At 33.8% G+C, this 9,175-nt stretch overlaps 1 long non-coding RNA gene across 1 annotated transcript; it reads left to right on the top strand.

Moving 5' to 3' along the window:
- The first annotated feature begins 1,803 nt into the window (after positions 1 to 1,803).
- Positions 1,804 to 3,460, top strand: LOC129738804 (uncharacterized). The gene is made up of 2 exons (XR_008735644.1): positions 1,804 to 2,239; positions 2,337 to 3,460. It is a non-coding gene; the product is annotated as an uncharacterized LOC129738804 (long non-coding RNA).
- The last annotated feature ends 5,715 nt before the right edge of the window (positions 3,461 to 9,175 follow it).

Below are 9,175 nucleotides of genomic sequence, written 5' to 3'. Positions count from 1 at the left end.
AAGAAAAACAAAGTACACCCACCATCACGAGCACCACCAGACTGGGGCATATTCCAACCGGTCAGCGTCACTGGGGGACAAAGGGGAATTCCGTTCCGGACTGTCATGGTCCGGATCCATATGTCACTGTCGGGTCAGGATAGCTTTTGCTTACAAATGCCTCGGATCGTTCACGCAAATTCCTCTCCTGGCAATCAAATTCCGGATCCCTGCCACTTTAAAACCTGCCGTCGCTGTAATCGAGAAACAACTAATTAATTTCAATAACATCATTCGCTTGTTTGCTAATTTAAAAACCTACCACTTTTATCATAGAGATGATGGAGCTTCGTCTTGGAACGAAAACACTGGCGGTTTCCGAAAAATGACTCGACAGGCAAATGGCACAAACAAACAGTTTCAGTCAATTTTAAATCAAATAGATATAATTTTACACTGCTTGTGATATAAATTTCATTGGCTGCTTTATTTTTACATCACGGAATGTAAAATTATACCAAAACAATTTATTTTTATTCGCTTTTTGAAAAAAGACTAAAATTCCATCAAAAGGAGTGGAAAATTACATCTTTTTTCAATTACACTTGTGAAAAAATAGATCACTCGTGTTTTAGATTCCGTATACTTTTAGAAATTTTTTGCTGTGTAGAATATTTCTATGGTAGCGAAAAGAACAGATTTTTTCTTTACGCCGGAATAGCTACAGTTTTAAATTTATTACAGTCACTGACTCTTAAATAGGTATTTTTTCATTCAGTCAATGAAATTTTGTTAATTAATATACATGCTCCGTCATTATAATTTCAGAAAAAAAAGTGAAGTAATAAAAGTTTATGTTAAAAACGGGTGGAAAAAACTGCTGGCCCCTCAGTGGGATTTGAACCGGTATCTTGCGCTTCTCGGGCTCGCGTGAACCTTCTACAATATCGAACAGACAACAACCTGACATTTTTTTTTCATACGGGATTTTCATCCTCTGGGATGATTCATCCCTACTACAACCTGACACACTAAGTACACTTGGTATTGGTTTTTGACAAATTTTGGATTAATTTTTAACATCCATTGTAAAATATACCTCGGAGAGTTGATTTTCGAAGTGGAAAACTCAAATCTTTCCAATTTCAACTGAATTTCCCCTTTCACAAAGAAAAATATTTTGAACCACAGTTTGTATCAATTTGGTACAATTTGTGTTGCCAACCTGAAACATACACGCTCACACCAGTGCATGATTTGCAAATGTTATGTAAATCGTTACAGAACGGTATACCTAATCTGTCCAACGGCAATCGTTTGAATGACATACCGCGTGGACAAATTCGCGCCAGTCATTTTCACTATTTTCGCGTGTCGTCGAGGTGCATTTTACTGTTACGGCGTCATCCCCCGACGTCAACAGGCAACTAAATATGAGTGTTTTGTATGTAGGTATACTTCAAAGGGCTGCTTTACAGCGACACGCGTGCCCTTATTTGCTATTGTTGAGACTATGTCAATTTAATATGAATTGAAAGGTGCACTACTGTTCCATTTTCTGTCAAATGCATCTGCCGGAATGAGACTTTCAATTTGACTATAATAGCGCTTGATAATGATTACGTTCGACGAATGTTATGATAGATTACAGAGATACCCTGAAGCTGGAACTTGTGCGAAGGTTGAAGACCTCTTTGGTATTAGTACACTCGACAATGGTTTTTATCAAATTTAAAATATTTGATCTGTCGCGACTTCTTTTTAAACGTGATATGAATTAATGGTTGCACGAAATTCAACAAATTTTAAGGGTAAGTAGGGTTATTTTCGTTCGCTATCCCCGACATTGAATTCCAGAATATTTTGTTTATTTTTTGCTACGGTTAAAATTCTTCCTAAATGTTTTGTTTTAGAAATGTTTTAATCGCTCGATTCACATATTTTGCCCTGAAATACCCTGATACGAATGACGAAACGGTGGTGTGGCGTCTCGTGTTTGTTGATTGTAATTCAATCAATTAATCAGCGCTAAAACAAGTTTATATTGAAGTCGCATTCTGCATTCAAATGAAAACTGATGGCTCGAAACATGTGCCCCATCACCAGCACATTTAACACCGCTATTCGAAACTGATTTGCATTGGAATTAATTTCGTCTGGGATTCTCACACTGGAAGTAATGCAGGAATCATTCTTGGCATTGATCCTACGAAGTTTGTTGATAGAAAAGGTTCCTCCGGTTTGTTTCCATCTTTTAAATGTAGGAAATCTCAAAAAATCTGAAAAAACGATTAAAAAATCAACCTACCAAAACAGACTTATGTTCTAATTTATGTTTAAATGTTCTTTCATTTCAGATCAGTCACCAGCAATAAATCAAACAATCGTCCTCTATTTCGACATCCCTAACGATCACAATTGGCAAGTCGCTGAGCTGACCTAGAAGTAGCCGTTCGGGTTGACAGTCCTGATCCCAATGAAGGAGCACGTGGACAATCCAGAAGCGGTCACGATATGCCACTTGATCCCAGTGACGATAACTCAGCAGCAGCAGCAAATCGTTCTGAGCTAAAAATAGCTTAACATGCAAATTTTCGTTGGCTTTCTGGAGATATAAAAAAAACAAAAGAAGATATACAAAACATTCCATCAGAACGATAAGGCAGCTGATTTAAGAGAGATCGATAAAACAGAAAGCATTCTACCAACACCGGACACACGCAAAATGGATGAAAAGAATATCGACTTTTTGCCAACGGCAAACGGAAAAGCAGCGAATGTTGGATGCATGCGATCGATAACCGGTGAGTTTTTTTTTATTCATATTTTTTTAATCTAAAGAATCTATCACCAGTTAGTTGTACGTATAGGTCTATTGGCATCAAAGTCTAAATTAAGAAAAATCCAATTTGTCATTTTGAAAAAAACCACAATCTGGAAAACTGAAACCTCAAATATCAGAATCAATACCTATTTAGAAATTGAGATTCGAAATTGAAATTCAATATCGAAATCCAACTGAGAATTCAAAATTAATTTTCGAAAATTCGATACCACTAGGGATTTTGGCGTCCTGAACTTGATTCTTTTGTCAGATTTTGTCTAGATTTACTAGATTTGGTGATAGGATCAAAGGAAATTTTAAAATTGATCAGTATTCAGTAAAATCAACCATTAATAACGCTAACTGATGAACCAACAACCTTAAATGATAAAAAAAAACTGATTTGAATCTATCTAGGCCGGAACAAATTTCAAATCCTTCTTTTGTCACTCGGACTTCGATCAACGCGAGAGGTTATAATAAAAATGCAAAAAAAACTTATGAATTTGGATAAATCTCTTGATAGCTTGAATAAATCAAATTAATACATAGTATATCATACCCCTAAACCCATAAATTAATAATATTTTATCGAAAAATTTAATAAAATCACGCATACAAAAAGGTGATGAATCCACTTTTTTTTTGCTCTTGAAATCTTCGGATATTTGATATTTATTCCGAAATTTCCATAAAATACTTCAAACTTTATTTATTCCCACCCCCTTGAGGTATTTTGGAAATTTTGAAGGGACGGGATAAGAAATTGAACGGTTAAAAAAAAAACAATTTAACAATTTTTAGATATTCAAAAAGGTGAAAACTGTCTCTGACCTCTCGAAAGAAAGTTTTTGAGTACCGTAAAACGGGGGATTGATCACTTTTTTCAATGTTTTTCGATTATTTTTTCTGTTAATGGGAATGTGGCATGTTTCATATTTTTAAAACCAGTACTGGACTCCTATGAACGAACGTAAAATATGATTGCAAAAAATTATTAGAATACTTTAAATTTATTTTAAAATCGATTTCGTCTTTGTTTAGAATTTGATGCTTTGGGGTAACATTGATCAGTCTTTATTTTGACGGTTTTAATGAGTTTCTTGATCATAAAGGATACAAAATACCTTCATAATACAGTAGGGGATTTTTTTTTATTATCTGACAATTTGCGCCGGGGGTCTTCAGATTTTCCCCAAAATTGAAAATTTGGTTCATTTTTGCGACTTAAAATCACATGTATTTTTTCAGATTTCTAACATTTTTATTTTTTGAGTTAGCTTCGGTTAGATTTTTTTGTAAATAAAAAATAACCATTTTTCAAAGCTACATAACTCTGTTGTTTCTCAACGGAAATTATAAAATAGCACATCAAAATGCATTGAAATTTTATCAGCTTTCCAAATAGAATAGTTGAAAAAAATTAAATAATGACCTTCAACATGAAAAGTTGTAAATAAACTTCAAATGGCGTCTAAAAGTACCGTCTGCACCACCGAATATTTTGCAAAAAATACCATTGTATAGCTCGATTTATGATGCAACTTTCATCTGAAGACACCAAAGTGGGCCATTAACACCTTGAAGAGTTATGAAAGAAATAATGACAATAAATCTCTTTTTTTGCATCTAAAACAAACAATGGTGGAACAACTGCACTCACATATGGAGATAGCAAGCACTTCTAACAACATGGAAACAAAAGAACTTATCAAAGCAGGTAAAAACACTACCTTTTCGTGCTTTGTAGAGTGTTTGCAGCATAACTGACTTTAAATTTTAACCAAAATTCTGAGTACCGTATGGTTTATGTAGTATAAATAATAATGGGAATGTTGCTTTTACAACGTGATCATATACTATATAACTTATTAATTTTTCGATCAAAGATCATTGTGAAGCATAATCCATGCCAATAGTAGAAGGTTCAGTCCCTGTGTTTGGGATCACAAAAATGTGATTAAAAAAATAGACGTGCTTTACATAGTTTTTATATCGGGCGCTAAGCACTGGACACCAAAATCCTTTCCCATTGATCAAAAAAGTATGAGAAGGTGGCACAAATGTTGAAGAAATAATCAAAGAGCTCAGTATGGCCAGCCCAGACTGTAAAATGATGAAAATATGATACTATTACCGTATTCATTTTCTACATTCACCCAGTTTTGAGGTTTACCATACCAGAACGAACATAATTCGTAGTCAGTGTTTTGCTCCTTCGATCGCTCACACACGAATCTTCAGTGTTCCACCGTCCATTTTAAATCAAATCTGGGGAATTACGGATGCAAAACTTAGCGCATAAACTTCTAAAAATGACAGTAAAATGTGCATAACTTGTTGTGACCTGGTGCAAAACTGGGTATAAACGAATACGTTATTAGATTTTTGTATATAACATGAAGTCAGTTAAGCTGCAACAATCTACCGCCCCTTCTTTCATAACAGTCCCATATACAAAAATAAGCAAGCGAGACAATCAGCTTTTTCTGTTTTGGAATATATTTTTAAATTGTGACCACCACTTTCAGCATAAACGAAAATCGTTTCTAGGTTGTCATAATAAATCGTTAGACCTGAAATTTTCGGGATTGGGTTATTGGTAAGGTCGAGAGCACCATTTTTATTTATTATGGGACTGTTAATCGATCATATTTGAAACCTTTTTCGAATCTACTAGCATAACAGTCCCATACAAAATATATTTTTCTCACCAAGCTACTTTCTAAGACTTAAATTTGATCATTTTTGAACTTCTAAATGCAATTGTCAGAAAAAGAAACATACTTTTGCAAAAAAATATCATGAATACCACATTGTAAGTTGAATCTTTTTACGATTTTTGATTGCATCCGATAGTTTTTCGCTCAGGAAGTCATTCCTAAGAAAGTCAGACCTTCCTTCGAAAACTAGTGTGCATCATTCGACATCAAGTGAGTTAAAAAATGTTTAAATGATTCAAAGCAATAAACCAAAGACTATTTCGCCGAAAGAAACATTGAAAAGTAACCAAATCCGTGGTATTTCACATATGAGACTGTTATTCAGGTATATTTCATATAGGACAGCCACGAATTGATATTTTTTTTTCGAAATTTCTAGAACAAAACCTCTTTTTTTAGTGTTTTATTTTGAAACCTTATGTTGACCTAAAATGACGAAAATTCATATGGGACTGTTATGCGAGTAGAGGCAGTCTGAAAAGGACGAAAAAATAGTGTTTTTTTACCTGCTTTGATAAGTTCTTTTGTTTCCATGTTGTTAGAAGTGCTTGCTATCTCCATATGTGAGTGCTGTTGTTCGACCATTGTTTGTTTTAGATGCAAAAAAAGAGATTTATTGTCATTATTTCTTTCATAACTCTTCAAGGTGTTAATGGCCCACTTTGGTGTCTTCAGATGAAAGTTGCATCATGAATCGAGCTATACAATGGTATTTTTTGCAAAATATTCGGTGGTGCAGACGGTACTTTTAGACGCCATTTGAAGTTTATTTACAACTTTTCATGCTGAAGGTCATTATTTAATTTTTTTCAACTATTCTATTTGGAAAGCTGATAAAATTTCAATGCAATTTGATGTGCTATTTTATAATTTCCGTTGAGAAACAACAGAGTTATGTAGCTTTGAAAAATGGTTATTTTTTATTTACAAAAAAATCTAACCGAAGCTAACTCAAAAAATAAAAATGTTAGAAATCTGAAAAAATACATGTGTTTTTAAGTCGCCAAAATGAACCAAATTATCAATTTTGGGGAAAATCTGAAGACCCCCGGCGCAAACCCGTCAGATAATAAAAAAAAATCCCCAGTAGACTGAGTCGATTTGGAGTCATTTTGGAATTTCTCAAACCCTGGGGTCTAAAAAGCTTCGTCTTGGTCCAAAATTCATCCAGGATTTTTTGCAAAATTTTTAAGTAACGTTTACATGAGTAAATTTGAACTTTTAGGTTTGTATGGGAAAATTTAATATTTTGTACTGAAAAATCAACATCATTTTTGTTTCGTCTGTGGAACCGAGCCAGGTGATGGTTTTTGTGCCAATTTATAAAATTCTTAAAGGAAATTTCCCGCTGAACAACTTTGTACAAGACCGTAACTTCGTATCTTATTAGGAAAAAAAAGTTATTAGCTGTTTCACAGGGGTATGTCTTTTCGCATTAATAAACAGTAAATTAAATTGACATCACTGCTTGAGCCTCGCGAAGTGTTGCATGGAAAGTAGTCACGCCATACCTCGCTAGGCACCCTGCAGGGATGCCAATTGAATTTATTGTTTATCAGTGCGAAAAGATATACCTCTGTTAAACAGCTAATAACTTTTTTTTCCTAAAAAGATACGAAGTTACGGTCTTGTACAAAGTTGTTCAGCGGGAAATTTCCTTTATGAATTTTATAAATTGGCACAAAAACCATCAGCTGGCTCGGTTCCACAGACGAAACAAAAATGATGTTGATTTTTCAGTACAAAATATTAAATTTTCCCATACAAACCTAAAAGTTCAAATTTACTCATGTAAACGTTACTTAAAAATTTTGCAAAAAATCATGGATGAATTTTGGACCAAGACGAAGCTTTTTAGACCCCAGGGTTTGAGAAATTCCAAAATGACCCCAAATCGACTCAGTCTAATAATACAGACCCCGTTCGTTTTTGGCAACATTCGATTTTGGCAACATCCGAATTTGGCACATGTGTCAAAATTCAAGGGTTTTTTCGAAACGACATTGGCTTTTAGTTGTCGCTATAACTGGACCAATATAATTTAGGCAAACATTATAAATACGTTTTTACGTTCTTAAATGTTGATAGAACACAACTACAAAAACAAAAATTTAAAAAAATAAAGTACTCAAAATGACAAAAAAAAACTTTCGGACAAACTGTAGACACCGATAGAATTGCAAAAATCACTTCGAAGGACAACAGTGAGCCAAGTAAAAAAGCACGCTCGCGAAAACCGCACGAAAGCAAAACATTAAGACGTCTGCTGACAGCTCTTTTTCAATATTTGCGGACCACAACTTTAAAATTCAATGTCTCTTGCAGGACACACGATTGTCATTAATTATTCCTTCCTTCAACATGTATTCACTGAAATTTTTGATGCGGGAATTAAAAAAAACGAATTTTCGGAGCTTCTGTCAATCACGTCTCTTCAGTTTCGCTGACTACTTAGATCCTCTTCATTAAATTAAAAAACAAATTCAAACAAAAGACCAAAAATAACAGAAAAATAACTAAAGAAATGTTGGAGAAAAAACCAGAATTGCAAATAAGCAGTGTTCGGCATTAAAGCGCTAATCGCTAATTTGTCTGCTCCGTTTTTGTTAGATAATTATTGTTTTAATTTATTTTTTTTTTCACCAAACTTTTGTACTGGCAGATAGACAAACGTCACCACAAGTAATCAGTCTAGGAAGAATGCTGATACATGCTTTTTTCTAGTGTCTGGAGTTAAATCGCTAATCGCTAATTAGTCCGCTACTTTTTGTCGACAAATTTATTTTTTTCCTTACGGGATTTCTGTTTAAAAAAAGGATAAACAAACTCTACTATGTGCAATTATTCAAGCAAGAATGCTGATAAATGTTATTTTCTATAAAGTGATGGAGTTTTTTCAGCCGTAAGTTCTCCAGAAATAAAGTTAAAAAATACATATTTAAACAAAAAATTAGCGGACTAACTAGCGAATAGCACTTTAATGCCGACCTCTGCAAATAGGTAATACAAAAAGAAACAAAAATTATAAAGAAAACAAGAAAAGTGCTAAAGGCATCAAAAACTTGATAAGAAAAAATAGAAAATGAATACAAATGGTCGAAAGCTGACTAGAAACTATATGAATGATAGAAATAAAAGGTTTTTTTTTAAGTTGAAAGTTGGAAAAAAACCGTTCGGTTTTCGCAACATTCGATTTTGGAAACACAAAATGTTCGGGCGTGTTGCCAAAATCGAACGGGGTCTGCATTTTCAATATCAATTGTTGAGGCAGTTCGGAACAAACTCAAATGATTTAAAATTAATCATGAAGCTCTACAAAATTGAACATAACACTTTCGATTACTCAAAAATACTAAATTTGTAACTTTTGGGTCCAGTGAATTCTGAGATATACAATGCTTATAATGAGACTGTTGTTCTTCAGATTTTTACTAATTGTTCAACTAAAGCTTGGTTCATTTAGAAATGGGACACTACCAAATTGAACACAACACTTTCGATTGCTCAAAGATACTAAATTTGTAACTTTTGGTCCAGTGAGTTCTGAGATATACAATGCTGAATTTCGGTGTTTCTTGGTTTAGATTTCTTCGCGGTCCAAAAAAACAACATCGCGACCTTAATGTTCTAAGACCATAAACAACAATTA

Source organism: Uranotaenia lowii, chromosome 1, assembly GCF_029784155.1.
Source record: "Uranotaenia lowii strain MFRU-FL chromosome 1, ASM2978415v1, whole genome shotgun sequence".
Lineage (NCBI taxonomy): Eukaryota > Metazoa > Arthropoda > Insecta > Diptera > Culicidae > Uranotaenia > Uranotaenia lowii.
Note: the sequence above shows the minus strand (reverse complement) of the source record. Positions and strands in the feature narration are given on the sequence as shown.